The sequence below is a fragment of the Candoia aspera genome, chromosome 1 (genome assembly GCF_035149785.1).
Source record: "Candoia aspera isolate rCanAsp1 chromosome 1, rCanAsp1.hap2, whole genome shotgun sequence".
Taxonomy (NCBI): Eukaryota; Metazoa; Chordata; class Lepidosauria; order Squamata; family Boidae; genus Candoia; species Candoia aspera.
In genome coordinates, this window is record NC_086153.1 from 124,284,303 (window position 1) to 124,301,940 (window position 17,638).

Sequence of the window (17,638 nt, forward strand, 5' to 3'; positions counted from 1 at the left end):
ACAATGGCCATTTTCTCCGCCAGGCTGTAATTAACACTTTGTTCTTTGCCCAAAATCTAGGGGCTCTCTGGGTTTAGAATTGTGGCTGCGTTCTTATGGCTGAAGGAAGATGCAATCAGCCTGAAACAGCAAGTGCTTCTGGACTCCTGCGATTCCTGCTCCCTCTCCTCTTTATTCTCTCTCTTTCCCCTACATTAACGTCTGTGGGAGGGCAGAGAGGGACGTGAAGGGACTATTATTTATTTATTTGTTTGTTGCGCTGTTTTAATCGGTTTATTCGTGGCGATAGAGCGTGCCTGCTTTCGTTTCTCTGTCGCGATAGGGGAATGCCTGATGGCGTAAATATGTAGCCAGATGTTCCATTTGACTGGCTTTTTTTTTTTTTTTAAACATCTACTATCCCCCGCCCCACTGGGATATTTTAACACCAATGACAGAAAACTGAATAGCCATTTGAAAGTAAGATTAGCCTGTCCGGAATAATTCTTGAAAGCAAGAGGGACGCGGCTGAATGACAATAGGCACGAACGGACTTAAAAAAAAATCATCAGAACTGCACTGCAGAAGAAAGGGAAGGCAGGTCAGACGTGTTATTGAACCGTGAGGTTTGTCGACTGAATTCAGGGAACCCAAAGGAGTGGCACATAGCGTCTCTTTATGTGTGTGTGTACGCGCATAACCAGAATGTGCAACCGGAAAAATGTAAAACTTCGAAGAATAAATACCAAGGACTGGTCTAAGGGTGGGGATGATGAAGTCGGAAGAACGCGTTGGGGATATCCAGAATGCAGGGTTAGCGTCCCTACCAAAATTGTATTATCTGAAATGGAAACCCATTGAAAAGTAAAATGATAGAATCACAGTGAGTAGGGGCTTGGAGGGCAATGGCAGTGAAATGATGTTGACACTTGATGGTATGAACCGATCTTGTCCAGAATGGAGTGTCAATGTGATGACAAAGTAGAATTATACTAGAAAAGTTTGGGTAGCAATTTGACAGTGAAATAACAGTAACTAGAGCACAAGGATATGTCATTGCCCAATGTGACATAACAACATGGATTCCAAATGGGAAATGACAATAGGCATATCATGTGGCAACAAGACACCTGGGACTGGGAAGAGCATTGAAAGTGGAATGACAGTGGCACTGTCAAGGCTTAATGAGGTTTTGGACCCAGAACAGAGTACAGTGATATGGCTGCTGAGCAAAATGGTGGAAGAATAAGGCTGGATGATAAATGGCTGCTATGGAATGAACACAATTACTCAGAAGCAGCTCTAGGAAATGGGTGAATGACTGCAAGCAGTATACTAAGGTGAGTTGAAAGAGAAAGTGGAGGTTACTGACAGCACAGTAACCAGGTTGAATGACAGAAGGAAGAAAATGGAGAATGGACCAAATGGCAAGGGATCCCTTGGAATTAAAAGCAGAGTTTCTGGGGAAGAGGTGGGCTGATACTGAGAAAATAATGACAATGGGAGGTAGGAATTGGGATGAAGGGTAGGATGGAGGAGATCACAGAACAAATGGCACCCAGGTTGGCACCAGGCCTTTGAGGAAGAAACTCTAGGAATCTGAGTTAATTAGGAGTTGATTGAAGATGTGGTTCTGTCAGTGGGCATGGGGAGCCCAGGTTGATACAGAGCTGATCAAGTGGCTGATTTGATTGTGTTTTCAGCTGCCGTGGGGGTGAATGGATGGGGTTTTGTATTGCGGATTTTAATTCTGTAAGCTGCCCAGAGTCACCATGTGTGAGTTGTGTGGCCGTAAAAAATTGTTTAATAAATAAATAAATCAGAATGCCCGAGGAACATATCAATGGGACACTCTTATACATGCATCATAGAGTTAAAGGGGACTTCTCCCAAATAAATGTTTGTAGGAATGTTGCTGGGAATGAATGAAATACTGTGGGGTGGCTATGAAAAGCTAATCACCATTTTAACAGGTAACAGAAAATGCAAGAATTACATAATGTTGGAAAGCGTTGATGTCAAGGACACAGGGTAGAATGAGAAAACGAGCTATAAGAAATTGGCAGAACTATTTGATGGCTTCTTAGAGACATGACAGAATAATAAAAATGTCTTGGGCATAAACTGGTAGACTGTTAAGAAAATACATTTGACAGAAAAGACAGATCTCACTGGAAGAGGTAAAGTGAGGCTCATGGAAAGTGTGCATACTGTATGTGTGTGAGAAAGATTTTTGTGCAAGAGGAGATAGAACTGATGGGTATTTTTTAAAAAGCAATGTATGAGGTAACTGTATACATCACTGGAAGCTACAAAAGGCATAAATAAATAAGCCTTACCACTGCTTTCCTCATAATCGATGTAGATTTCATGGAACACAAAATACAGGTTCTTCCTTGGTGCTTTCCAGATATGTTGGAGCAACTCTAAAAATTTCCTGCATCTGCTCCAACTGCGGTTCTTTCAACACCTCTGATGGGCAGTAGGTTGGAAAGTCATATAAAAGAAATGCACTCAGAACACAGTAACCACAGTTCCGTGAACAAAAGTTAATGCGCAAGTCAGCTTTAGTAGTACCTTGCGTAAATGCTGCAATGTTTGCTCCTGCTCATCTGACAGAAAAATGTTCTGTTATTGTACTAACCAAGCTTCTAAACATAATGTCAACTGGAGAATATCAGAAGACCATGAAAATAGAAAACAGAAATCTGCTTTGCAAAAACATGAAGTCTTTGTTAAAGGTACTGATTTATTCATGGTAATGGATATATTTCAATCTTTCCCTTCTTCCAGAATCTCAGGAAATATCACCATATTCTCCCTAACATTTTATCATTGTAGTAGTCCAGTGAGATATTTTGGTCAAGAGATAGTGATTGGCTCATGAGCTCCACCCTAAATACGTACCCATTGTTTTACTCAGGAATCTGTTGCTGTGTGAACAAATGCTCTTTAAAAAGAAGTGAGAGGATCTTATAGACCCCTGGTTATTTTTATGACACCATAAAATAAATGGCATTTTATTCTTCCATTATTATTTTTTACATATGGCATTTCTCCTTTGGGAGCCAAAGGAGCCACTATTCTTCACAGAGACTACTCTTATTGAAGACATCACTTCATGCAATTTTGCCTGCATTCATACATAATGCTAATCCAGGATTTGACTGAATGAACCAATGCTTAGTCTTAACTATGGACCAAGTGTCTGCATCATTCTAATATTTTCCATGTTTAACTTTGTATCTTGCAGAGCATTATTCTTCCAGCCTTCCCATTGAACAGACCACTGAGCTCTTTTAAATTTAACCAATATGGGTTTAGTGCATGCATTTAACAGCCACTCATGCTTCTCTTGTTTTTTGTTCCTTACTTGTTTTCAGTGATTATGCAGATGTATCAATTACTATAAGTGGGCATTTGGCCATCTATAATTTGTTTAGAATCTCCCTTTTTACAGCCCTCCTATTTAGTTCAGGTTGGCTGAAGTTAAGCAATGGAACAAAGCAATGTGGGCAGGAGTGAGGGAAAGGAAGTAGAAACTGTGAACATTTGATTTCTTGAAAATCAGCTGCTCTTAGGTGAAGTTTCCCTTTCCTCTTATTTCTCTATCAACTGCCATGTGTTGAAATGTTCATCAGTGACTCTTCTTTTTTGGAGAAAAAGCTTTTTAACAAAGGCTACCTAGAATAGGAATTATTTTGTTGCTTGTTTACTTTGCTCAATTTTACGCAGAGAACACAGTATTTAGAGGGGACTTTGCTAAATCTGGCAATGCCACTCACTTTAAATTTAATTGGTTAGCTGCAGGGTGCATTTTTTTTGCATGTCAGGAAAAGATGCATTAACATTCTGGAGAATGTACAAGCCAATTATTTTTGAAATCATAATGGCTTTTTTTAAAGGTATTGTTGCACCTTTATTACACTCTGCATGATTTCTGATTGATAATGTTATTGATCATAACCACCTTTGGCCTAGGGTACCAAAGAGGATAATATTTCCACTCTTCCTCAGTAGATATAATTTTGGAGATATAAAAGTTGTGGATTGCATCTGCTGATACAAGTGAACAGCTGGCAGTAAGATCTGCTCGCTAGGAATTCCACTGACTTTCACTGGTAAACAAATTCAGTACAAGATGTTAGTTATATGCAACATATAATTTATTGTATGGATACTTGGCAGAGTCACATTCACTATATCTGTGATCAGCAGCCACAAAGTTCCTTGTCATTGGAATTCTTTGTTCCCCCCCAAATTCTTAAAAGAGTACATCATTACTGATAATATTTAACTTATTAAATGCAAACATCTGAGGATATTTGCATTGGCTGCTTGCATAACAGAATAAATATAGGATGCATTTCTTAATTTGTTATCACCACCACCACCACCACCACATTTATATTGCACTTTTCCACTAGAACTGAAGAAAAAGTGAATTGGGGTCTCTCATTTGATCTTCACAACAGAGGTTGGCCTCAGAAGTAATTACTGTTTCCAAATCCATAACTGAAGGGGACTAAAACTGGGTGTACACCATCGTAGGTGTTAATAGGTCATATGAGAGCTGGTGTGGTGTAATGGTGAAGGTATAGGAATAGGAATGGAAAGTCCACCTTAACCATGGAAGCTCCTTGGGGGACTTTGTGTCAAACACTCTCTCTTTCAGCCCAGCCTACCTCACAGGGATGGTGATGTGGGGAAAAATAGGAGGAGAAAGTAATATGTATGAAACTTTGACCTCCTTTACAAAAGGCAGGATATAAATCTAATACATGGATGTTGAGAAAATGGATGTATAAACCAAGTATTTAATAATATCTTCCTCAGCCATCATCTTACTCACACTCCATGGTACATTTGATGGTATCACATTAGTTTTGATTAAATGATGCCATCAGACAGACAACTCTGAGTGGGGGTAACTCGCAGCATTGCTTTCATTTTACATAGATGGACAACTTTCCCACCTATCTTTTCACTGCAATTCTTTAAGTACTGCTGGAAAAATGGATGCATTGCATATATAGGGAAATCTTAGATAAAATAGCACACAGATTAATGGATATTTCAGTGCTGAGCAAGAAATAATGGTCTTGGGATAAATAATTGAGATGATATAATAGACATTCCAAAGTATATATACAAGCAGATACTTTATTAGTAAACTATGAAAGAGAAAAACATTTAAACAATATCTTGTATGCTTCCTTTTAGACCTCTTTAAAGGCTATTATGTTAAAAAGATGCATGGGCTTCATGTCAAATGGTTCCACCTTTTTAGAATAAAAGCTAAGCTGCACTGTATATAGTTTGAATCAACTATCGGGTTTCTTAGTATCTGCTACTGGTTTGTGATAGGTTAATTTGTCACATTTGTAAATTAATTATGAGGTCCATTTTTCATTCAAGGTAAATTTTGTATCAGTAAAATATGATACGTTGTATCTGTAATGACCTGTTTAATTCAGCCTATTAACCAATAACAGCCTAGAGTCATCCTTTGCAATTGCAGCTCCTGGCAATCTATCTATCTATCTATCTATCTATCTATCTATCTATCTATCTATCTATCTATCTATCTATCTATCTATCTATCTATCTAAACTATAATACAACCTTGTAACTTTCATTAAAGAGGTCAGCTCTGAAAGCTTCTCTGCATTTCTAAGGGATTCTTCAGTGGAAATCAATTAATGGTTAACGACTAAATGGTAGAAACTGATGATGATGATAATGATGATGAGGGGAGTCTGCAACAAAATGTCATAACATCTCTAGCATATTATAAGCTATAAGGAGCTCATGCAGGGTACTCCTTCTCTCTCCAATGAATTTTCAGTTTTCTTCTTTCACTGACCTTCTGTAATGGTTTGTGGGAATGACCTTGGGAGACAGGGGGAAGAGCCACAGCCAGGGGAACAGTCAGATAAGAGGCATCTTAGCCCACAGCAGAAATGGGGGCATGGGAAATGTCTCAGAAGGGACCCTCCCTGTTTTCTTGGGCTGTAAAGGTGATGGGAGAGAAATGTACTTTCAGACTTGCAAGATTCTGTTAATGTAACCTTACAATAAAGTAGAATTAGTTCATCAGGGTGTGCTTCCTGTTTGGACTACCTCACAAGGCTGACACCTTCAGCATTCTGGCTGTTCAGTTCTGAACTGTTCTTCTGAGAGGTGGAAAAGGATCATCCATAGGTGCTTTTTTCATTTAAAGCTATATTAATCTCCAGGTTTTCCTGAGGATGCACATTTGTTCTATATTGATTTTCATTGGCTCAATTTTAGCCCCAATCCTGTAAGCCTCTCCACTGGAAGCCATTTTCCTCATAAGTGATTTGTGATGTCTTCTGGCACAACCCAGCCATCCCTATGGAAATATAAAGTTGGCTCTCCTGACCATTACTACAGCACAATAGTTGGATGATGCTAGAAGACTCTATAAATCACTAATGTAGAAATGGCCTGAGTTTGCTGTTATACAGAGTAAGTATTTCTCTGTTGGGCTGTTTAAAAGAACTGATACATTGAAGATGTAATCTGGACAAGCACTTCCACACAAGGGCTTCGTGACAGTTCAAATCCATCTCTGAACCTCTGTGTTCCAACAATGTTATAAAGGTAAGTAATATTATCTCTGACTCAGCCACAGTATATTTGAAAAGGCAGAAAACCTATTGTTTTCTTTAAAGCAATGTACCTCTCTCAAGCTTATGGGTATTTGGTTTCCCCATTTGTAGAAATGTTTGTCTCGACCCTGCTTTCTGGCTCCTGGCCTACAGCAGCCTTAGTAGATCTTTCACAGGAACAGGGGGTTTGACAGCTTTGCAGTTACCCCCATAGGATCTGTTAAGATTTTAATGTTTATTTTTGCATAAATCCAGACAAATGCACACAAAATGAAGGACATAATATGGAATGTGAGTATGTGTACAATATAGTTTATTTATTTTGCATTTTTTGCATTAAGTTGGGGGGTATTTTTGTTTCTCCAGGTCCTGTGGAAGCTCAGGGCACCATGATTCTTGTTCTCATTGTTGCAAGACTGGCAGAGGAAAAGATGAGTGTGGCTCATCTTCAAACTGCTTTTGAGAGATTGGGGAATAGAAAATGGCAATAAAAATGTATCCTGAATCTCATGATTTTCAATGGGAATATTGCACGGATGTTCTTGCTTTGAAATGATTGCATTTTAAAATGGATTTTGGCTGGACTGCATTAAAACACTAAATTTCTGGATCCATCCTTACATCATTTATATTCAGATTACCAACGTTTGACAAATTTATTATTTCCATATGGAAAAGAAATAGGTGATTTTCATGCAACTGCCTAAAATGGGCTATGGAAAACCCAGTTTTGATGCAGGCATATCTAAATTTGAAAAACAACTGATTAGGATACTTTCTAGGACTGTACAAAGCATTCTAAAAAGCAGCTCGTAACATTCAGGAGTGGAAACAAAGCACATATCTTTGAATAATTAAAGTAGCCATATCTTTTGCAAGATTTGCATGGTCACTTTGAAAGCTATTCCTGCCTGTTTCTGCATGCGTTTTCTTTCCCAATTTGCTTTCCCAGGTAAGGGAAATGCTTCTTACTAAGCTTTTCTGAATGTTTTACATACTCTTTGTCATGGCAACTTTGTTCTTCTACACAAACAGTGCCATTTCATTAAGCAACCGCACATTGCTCTGCTGTTACAGTATTTAGGTTTGCACTTCCAGAAAAGTGTGAGTGTAAGCCATTGCTAAATAGACATCTAAGGAAATGCTAAATAGAGAACTAAGAAGAATCATATCACCCCCGGGCTTTGATATAGCATCAGTACGAAAACAATGAGCATAATCTAGTTCAAGTCACCCAATTCTAAATACGTAAGGCCATCCACCTACCAGAAGGAGTTTTAGGTGGCAAGTTCCTCAAATCTCACTGGGCAGAGTCAAGTAGTGTTCTTTCATTCTTTCACTGAAGGATAAGTGGAATAGGCAGGGGGATAGTTCTCCTGGCCACTGCAGCCATGTGCAGTATCTAAATCTATTTCAGAGAATTCACCAAACTGCTGGAGCAGGTTGTGGGGAGAGAACTGGCCATCATTGTTCTGCATTTGGAAGTTTTGCAAATGTTGGTAGCTAGAGTCAGCCCTAGATTTCAGTTTAAACAACCTGCTTTACGCTTAGCTAGAATAGTAAAATTAATAGAAATTAGGTAATAATTAAGAAACCCAGTTTGGTGTAGTGGTTAAGGCACCAGGCTAGAAACTGGGAGACCATGAGTTCTAGTCCCACCTTAGGCACAAAGCCAGCTGGGTGACTTTGGGCCAGTCACTGTCTCAGCCCTAGGAAGCAGGAAAGGGCAAACCACTTCCAAAAATCTTGTCAAAAAAACTTCAGGGATTTGTCCAGGCAGTCACCAGAAGTCAGTACTGACTCCACAAGTCAATACTGACTCAAAGACACTGTGTGTGTGTGTTTGTGTGTGCATGTATTAAGAACTGAGTTGAGACTTACAACAGTTCAAGTAAGTCTCAATGATTTAGAGGGATTTAATTCTGAGTAGTGACTTGCATAGGATCAGATTTACCCAATATGTTGTATTGCAGAAGAGGAGCTCTTCAGCTATTGCTGAATCACAACTTCCAGCAGTCCCAGCCACCATAGCCAATGATGAGGGATGCTGGCAGTCATAATTCATCAACCTATAAAAAGCCCACATCTCTGGTGAAGGGAGTAATGTTTGGAATTAAAACCAGGATGGAAGATATGGATGCATGTCTTCAGTCAGTCATCTTAAACTTATCTTTCAGCCCATGTTATTTTCAAGGCTGTTATAAGAATCATATTGGATAATCTCATGAACTCTGCCCTGACCTTTCAGGAAGAAGAGTAGGATACAAATAAATAAAATGCAGATAAAATCTTAGATTTGAGGAAGTCATTTTCTTTTTGCTATATTCAGGAACCCAGTCACTGCAGCTGAACATACAGAAGTAATGACTGTATTGTACTATTCAGGATAAATGGGCTTTTAACAGCCCATAGTGTATGTCTGAAGCAACATGACAGTTCTCAGGAAGAATGTGTGAATACAGTGATGTTAGAATTCCATTGCTATAATTTATGGCAGGACTTTCACTACTGCCAAGGAACAGGTATGCGTTCAAAAGGGAATTCAAGGCAAGTCTTAAGATCCTGAGTAGGAACTGATATGGAGCTGTCCTCTTCTTCAAAATAAGGTTGTTGTTGTTTTTGGTGGGGTTAGGTGGGAGTGGGAAAAAATAGGGAATAGGAGCTAAGTAAATCTTTCTGAATATTCTTCAGTGTAGAAAATTCCATTGAATACTAAATATTTAGTATGGGCCCTATTTTGGGCAGAATGGAACAAGAGCCTCAAACAGCAGATTTTGCGGGATTATGAAAAACCACCATTTAAACAATAAAAGTGAATTTAGTTATATTTGTAGTAACCACAGAAGGTCAGATATTTGTAAGGTTTTCTTATCAGGTACCAAAATAACTTGGCTGACCTTGGGTTCAGGCACCTTGACTTGAGGGAGGCATGTCATCTGCTGTTCTACCTCAGGCAGTGAAGTATCTTGGACCAGTTCTTTCAATATACATACTAAAAATAGCCATTCATCTTTGGGATGATCAGAATGGGCTAGCAACACCCCTTCTTGCTGCATAGTATTTGTGTTTACTGTGCCCAATATTTATGTTCTGAGATCCTGCTATGTCCTGGCACATTCTTTTGGTGGGATATTTCTTGGGGACATCCACTGAAGGGCAATCATCCCAAGCCAAATGACATACTTTCACACTGCAATCTTGATTTATCTTGGTTGTCAACAACAGGAAAAAGAATTGCATTCAGTATTCAACTAATACTCAGGGAAGCATTTTTAAGTTTAAAATGTCTTCAGTGAAAGATAACCAAACATGTTTTCCTTTCATACTGAAATTGATGGGACATACTGAAATACTTTAAAAATATTTTAAAGAAATGCTCTTAATATTAAATGGAAAACTAAATAGTTTTCCCCTTATTTTTAAGAAAAATAAGCCTTGTTGATTTTACTACAGTAATGAGCACTAGCATATGGGAAAATTAAATCATTAAATACTTCCTTAGCTTTTAGGTTTGGAAAAGTTTCATGTTGCCCTCATCATCATCATGCTTCAAAAATCTGATTTATCTTCCCCCCCTCCTCTTTCTCCTCCTCCTGCTGCCTTCTAAAATTCAAGCACAGCATTTTTAACATGCATTTTACTACAGATGTTGCATTCATTGATTCTATAAATTTTATGAGGATTAATAACTTAATTCTAATGAAACTGCTTCCTTTTTATTACATATTCCATACTTAAAAAAAATTCAGCTCAGTCTTTTTCCCTCTCCCTGCCCTAGCAACATACTTTGCTAAGCTGAGTGTACAGCCAGTGACTAGGTATCCAAATGTCTGTGAAAATGGAAAAAAAAGTCAAAAGAAAATATAACCTGACTTAATCACAAGTCTTGAGATATTCCTTGATAACAATGAATGTTTCCTGGCTCTGACACAGCACCATCTTTCATGTATTGAAAATAACAAAATGGTGAATGGAGACAGGCAATTTTGTGATGTTTTCAGCTTCAGGAACATAGATTTTGAAAAGCTATAGAATTTAGGATGATGTTGCACTCCATGTATCAGATACATATGCACACTGGTAATTAAAGTAAAATGACTTATAAAACCCTACCTAACTTGAGACTAGGTTATTTCAACATCACTTTTCCATGTGGACCTGTTGAAATTTAAAATCCTCAGCCGGCCATAGAGAAGCTGCTTTTCTCTATGGCCGTTTCAAAATTTCTAGACTGGAATTTTCTGCCAAGGAATTTGGCATTTAAGCTAATTGTTGCTGAAGCAGGTTTTAATATGGGACTGGTATGGTTTTATTTGATGTTTTAATTATACTTTTGTGACTTTGTCCATATTTATTAAGACCACCTGAATTTTTAGTGGAAAGGAAGATATACATGCAATAACTAAAACAATTAGGAGTTTATTAATAAACATGATTAAGGACTTGCCAGGAATTACTTCCATGTGTAGCTTTTAACTAAACACCTATTTCTATCTTCCATGTTTTTAGATTTCATTATGACCTTCACTAAAAAAAAACTGAGGTTGGAAGATGAAAATGAATACATAGAAGCAGGGAGGCACTATACTACCTGAACAGTAGTACTATCCAGTACACAAAATACTAGTCGAAGCACTGTCTAATATTTATTTATTTATTTATTTATTTATTTATTTATTTATCTATCAAATTTGTCACTGCCCATCTCCTCCGAACGGAGGGACTCTGGGCGGTTTACAGCATAAAACAATAACTATACAATGAAATTCCAGTATAAAATATAGACTAAAACAGTTTTAAAAACTACCAAATATAATAAAATCCAGATGGCTATGGTCTCATTCAATCCTTGTGTAGGAGGGGCACTTCAAGGCACTAGCCAACCCCAAGTATGATTATTCTCCTCCCTTCCCAAACCTGATGGCAGAGCCAGGTCTTCAATTCCCTCTGGAAGGCTAGGAGCAATGGGGCTAATCTTACCTCCGGGGGCAAGATGTTCCAGAGGGCAGGCACCACTGCAGATGGAATTCTCTTGCAGATGGGGTCTGTAGCAGGCCCTCTCTGCATGATTGGTGGGACGGGCTGATGAAGTGGGGAAAAGGTGTCCCCTTAGGTAACCCAGTCCCATGCCATGTAGGGCTTTAAAAGTGATAACCAACACTTTGAATTGGACCTGGAAGCAAACTGGTATCCAGTGCAGCTCACGAAGCAAAGGTGTTATATGCGCCCTTCTAGGGGCATCAAAAATAGCCTGCACAGCCACATTCTGGACCAGCTGAAGCTTCCGGATACTCTTCAAGGGTAGCCCCATGTAGAGCACATTGCAGTAGTCTATATGGGAGATAACAAGGGCATGAGTGACTGTCCGAAGGGCTTCCCAATCCAGGAAAGGGTGTAACTGGTGCACAACACACAGCTGTGCAAAGGCCCTTCTGGCCATGGCTGCCACCTGCTCTTCGAGCAGGAGCTGTGAGTCCAAGAGGACCCCCAAGTTATGCATCGGGTCTGTCTGGGACAGTGAAACCCCATCCAGAACCAAAGATGACAAAATCCCAGATATGGCAAAGCCCTTAACCCACAGCCACTCCATCTTACCAGGGTTCAGCCGAAGCCTGTTGTTCCCCATCCAGACCCCCACAGCCCCCAGACACTCAGGGTGATCACAGTATCACTTACTTCACCCGGGATAGAGATATACAATTGAGTATCGTCAGCACACTGATGATACTTCATCCCATGGTGACAGATGATCTCACCCAGTGGTTTCATGTAGATGTTAAATAGAGGAGAGAGAACCGAACCCTGCGGCACCCCACAAAGGAGGGGTTGAGGGTTGGATCTCTCACTCCCTATCACCACCAATTGGGACCAGCCCTGGAGGAAGGAGGTGAACCAGCGCAGAATCACGCCACCCACCCCCAACTCTCTGAGCTTACCCAAAAGGATACCATGGTCGATGGTATTGAAAGCTGCTGAGAGGTCAAGAAGAGCAAGGATGGATGCACTACCCCCATCCTGCTCCCGCCAAAGATCATCCATAAGTGTGACCAATGCCGTTTCCCTCCTATATCTGGACCTGAAACCTGACTGAAAGGGGTCTAGATAATCCACTTCCTCCAGAACCCTCTGGAGCTGTAATGCCACCACTTTCTCAACCACCTTCCCCCAAAAAAGGGAGGTGGAAGACTGGATGAAAATTATCCAGTACAGTAGGGTCCAGCAATGGTTTCTTGAGGAGGGATTGTACCAGCACCACCTTAAAGGCCATTGGAAACACTCCCTCCCTCAAGGATGTATTGACCATTGCCTGGACCCAGCCACATGTCACCTCCTGAGCTGCCTTCATCCAGGAGGGACAAGGGTCTAGATGACAAGTGGTGGCATTTACTGTCCTGAGGATCCTGTCCACTTCCTCGGGTCCAACAGGGTCAAACTGTTCCCAGATAACATGGTAAGTATGCTTCCTTGGTATCACCACAGACCATGTGTCATGCTTGGAGTCTAATGTAGAGTGGATCTGAGCGATTTTGTCTTGCAGATGCTCTGAAAACTCTTCTGCATGGCCCTGTAGGTGGGTCACTGCACCCACCTTTCCCAAAAGGGATTGAGTAATTTTAAACAGGGCTGTTGGGCGGCATTCTGAAGACTCAATAAGGGTGGAGAAGTATTGGCACTTCGCTGCTCTTATTGCCACCAGGTAGGCCTTAATAGCGGCTCTAACCAGTGTTCAGTTGGATTCAGTCTTTGTCTTCCTCCAGCGGCACTCTAGATGTCTCTTAGTCTTCTTCAAAACCCTCAGCTCCTCTGTAAACCATGGGGAGCATCGGGTACAATGAGGCAAGAGAGGTTGCACAGGCGTGATTCTGTCCAAGGCCCCAGCCACCTCCCTAATCCAGGTGGCAGCCAGGGCCTCCGCTGGACCATGCAGCAGATTGTTGGGTATAAACCCCAGCTCCCTCTGAAACCCTACTAGGTCCATCAGTCGCCGGGGGTGGACTAATCAAATGGGTCCTGCCTCCCTGCAGAGGGAGGTGGCATAAGAGAATCTCAGGGCCACCAGGGCATGATATGTGTGATGGTTGCCTTATTCCCAAAGAAACACAGACTCACTAGTTAGGGCTAAGGATTTCTGGTTTATTGGGAATAGAATGCATACACGAAAAAAGACAGGAATGAGCACATGGCATGTGAGGTATCCGGTAAATACCCGCAGTGCGGACCTGATCCTTCCCCACCCCCTATTGTCCCAAAGTCCTGATCCGGAGTCTTGATGGGCGATCAGGGTGCGATTCCGGAATCTCGATGGGCGATCGGGGGGGATTAGCTCTGATTGCCTCTGTCCTCTTCCTGTGTCCGGAGCAGGTGTGTCCCCCGTGGTAATGCAGAGATGTCAGGGAGATAGGGTGATGGCTTTTCAGGTCAGGACAAAGGTATGGCTCCTTTGTCCTTTATTTGTATTTGTCTTTAAGTGTTTGTGAGATTATCACTGATTCCTTCCTCCTTCCTCCCCTTCCCCGGGAAGGCATGTTCCCCATTGTGATGTATGTATACATCACAATGGGGGACATGACAATCTGACCATGACAATGGGGATAGCTGTATCTCTCCCCTCAGGTCACATTGCCACTGCTCTGACAAGAAAACTAAGTCCAGGGTGAGGCCACTGTCTTGACTCGGGTCCTGAATAATCTGAGTCAGGCCCATGGTTGCCATGGTAGCCATGAACTCCCGAGCTGCCTCCAAGGCATGCCCCAGGGACAGCAGGTTGAAGTCCCCCAGAACCATAAGTCTGTGGAACTCCACTGACAACCCAGAGATGGCCTCCAGCAGCTCAGGCAGGGAGATTGCCACACAGCAAGGGGGCTGGTACAGCAGCAACACTCCCAACTGCTCTCAGGCACCCAACTTGAAAAACAGGATCTCACAACCAGCCACTTGTGGAGCAGGGCCCCTGAAGGCCACCAGAGACTCCTGGATGACAACTGCCACCCCTCCTCCCCTGCTCTGGTATCTCGGCTGGTGCCATGCCATAAACCCAGCCAGGCACATTTCCAAAAGGGGCACCCCCCCCTTCAGGGCCCAGCCAGGTTTTGGTAATACATGCCAGGTCTGCCCCCTCCTCAGTGATCAAGTCACATATGAGGGGGGCTTTGTTGTTAAAAGACCTGACATTGAGTAGCAGCAGCCGGAGACCAGGACCCCCATGGATCTGCTGACCAGGGCCTGGGTCTGAGCACAGAGGGCCGGAACACACCACCAGTAACAAACACCAGGGGCGTCTTCCCCATAGATGGCCTACCCTCTGGCTCCCGCCATAGTGTCCCCTACCCATCACCACCATATGACCTGCCATGCCATGCACCCCCTGGAGACTCCCCTCAGCCCCACTCCTACAGTTCCGGAGTCTCCAACTTGGAATAGAGGTCCCTCCATCCACTCACACACTCTCACACAAACACAATTATCCACAGGGCAATGGCAGGCCCTCCAGCCCACCAGCTCACGCTCTCGGTGCTGTTCGGGCCCAGCCATCACCCACCCATTCACTCTTCAGTCATTCACTCTTCAATCACAATGCTCCCTGTTCGGCCTCTCTCACTGGTCAGCCAGGGTTATCTCATTCACTCCCCCTCACCTCCTGCCTCACTCAGGAGGTGAGTGCTCTCCCACACTATCAGACACTACCAGACTCCCCCCCTTGTCTCTCTCCCTAGGAGCGGGTCCTCATTCACACTGGAGGGGCCCCCACTGCTCTCCATCTCTTCCGGGCAGGTAGGAAGGGGATGGCCAAGGTCTCAGTGCCAAGCCCGTTCCATGTCCCTGAGGTCTGTTATGCCAAGGCCTGTGTCCCTGGGTCTATCCTGGGGTCTCCCTGGTTGGTCTATCAGTTTGCCGTCTTGCTGGTCATCGACCCTCTCCACCAGGCCAGCCCTCCAGGTCAGTTCTGCCAGCTTGCTGTGCTGCTGGTCCACTGAGCAGCCACCCCCCCGCTTTGCCTGGCTGGTCCTCCAAGGTGGGTCTGCAGGTCTATCTTTCCGCTGGTCTGCTGCGCCGCCAAACTGCTCTGCCAAACTGACCCTCCAGAGTCGGGCCGTCATGCTGCCAACCCATCCGCTGTGCCACTAAACCGCCCAACCAGGCCAGTCTGCTGTGCCACCAGGCTGCTCCACCAGGCCTCCAGGCCATTGCAGGCCCACCATCCAGCATCCCCAGGATCACTCCACCAAGAAATATTTCTTTCTTTGACTTTTTCTTAGGTGATCGAAGAACACTCTCTTTAAATAAGTTTCAAAATTCGGTATTAAAATAGCTGAAGACATTTAAATGAATGTAGAATAATTGCCTCTTTATTTCCTTCTTTCAAGTGACTTTTGCTTTCTTTGGACACTGGGTGTAATGATTGCCTATTCTGACATACTCAGTCTCACAAGGGGATTTTTTATGAAAACTGATTTATTGAAAGAATAGTATGCAAATACGAAGAAAGCTGAGAATGAGCAAAAACGCGCCAAATACAAACTAAAAACCCCCGCTTCCAAAACCAGCCCCGCCCTTCCTCCCTCCTAGCAATCCTAGCAACCACCCCCTCCCAGGTGTTAGCAACCGTTACCCACATCGGCCTGAGAAAGTAACCTTGAACAGAATCAATAACCCAAACATATATTCCACAGTTGCAGTAAGAAGATTACAGCCTGGCACGGCTGGAAATTTCCAACCCGCAAACACGGGTTAGAAAAGTGACATGCGAAACGTTACGAAGTATTCAGAACATTGAAACGATGAACATGACACTGGGGTTATGCTGTTGAACATGTTTCATTTAGAGGTTGTTCAGTAACATGAACTAATCAATAAATGAAATGCAGTTATGTCTCCTGTTCCACAATCAATCAGGGTGCACTAGCACTCAGGGTGCATTTTCAGAATAACTCCTTGAGGTTCATGATTCCTTCCTTCCTTCCTTCCTTCCTTCCTTCCTTCCTTCCTTCCTTCCTTCCTTCCTTCCTTCCTCCCTTCCTTCCTTCCTCCCTTCCTCCCTTCCTCCCTTCCTTCCTTCCTTCCTTGACCTACTGTATTAAGATGCCATGAAATAAATTCTCTACCCATTCAATATAGCACATTATATAGAAAACTCAGTCTCCTCAAAATTCTCAGTCTCCTCAAAAATTAGAAAAGTGACATGCGAAACGTTACGATGTATACAGAACATTGAAACGATGAACATGACATATTGCCCCCCCCTAAAAAAATGCAAAACTAAAGAGCAGGCTTATCAGGATAGGCAGTATGAAAATGAGTAACTAAAACAGGTGAGCGAACATGGTGAGCAGCAACCCACTCAGGATGTGGGAAATGCTTCCATCGGACCAGGTATTGTAAGGTAGAACGAAGGCGCCGAGAATCTAAAATTTCTTGCACTTCGAAATGTTGCTGGCCATCAATCATGATAGGAGCAGGCGGGGAGGGGTGCGGATGCCAGCGATCTGACTGGTGGCAGGGTTTGAGCAAGCTGCAATGAAAAACAGGGTGCAAACGTTTCAGATTATGAGGCAAATCCAACTTAAAAGTAACAGGATTGATCTGGGCAACAATAGGAAAAGGGCCCACAAACTTTGGTGCCAGTTTCTTAGAAGGTTGGTGTCATGAGTAAGGATGGCGAGCAGGGGGCTCCCACCCAGACTGTCAAGCGCATGCGTAGCAATGAGGAACTGTTCAGCCATTCAAAGAGACACAGATCGGGACCACCTTAACCTTTGGGGTTTATATGGCTGGGTTTTTCCCACGCTTCCTCAGTTTGTTAGGATTCTTGTTAAGTACTACTAATAAATATTAGAGACCAAGTCATTGTCTCAGTGTGTTTCCTGGTAATCAGGACAGTTGAGGTGATATAATAAATTTTGTGGAGAGATAGACTTTATCTCCAACTTGGAAAGGTGGTTGAGGTGCCCGTTTGGTGTCAGCATAGCATTTATAAGTGGCTTGGGCATCAGCAAGAGCTTGCTTTATTTTTGGCCAGGAGTCTC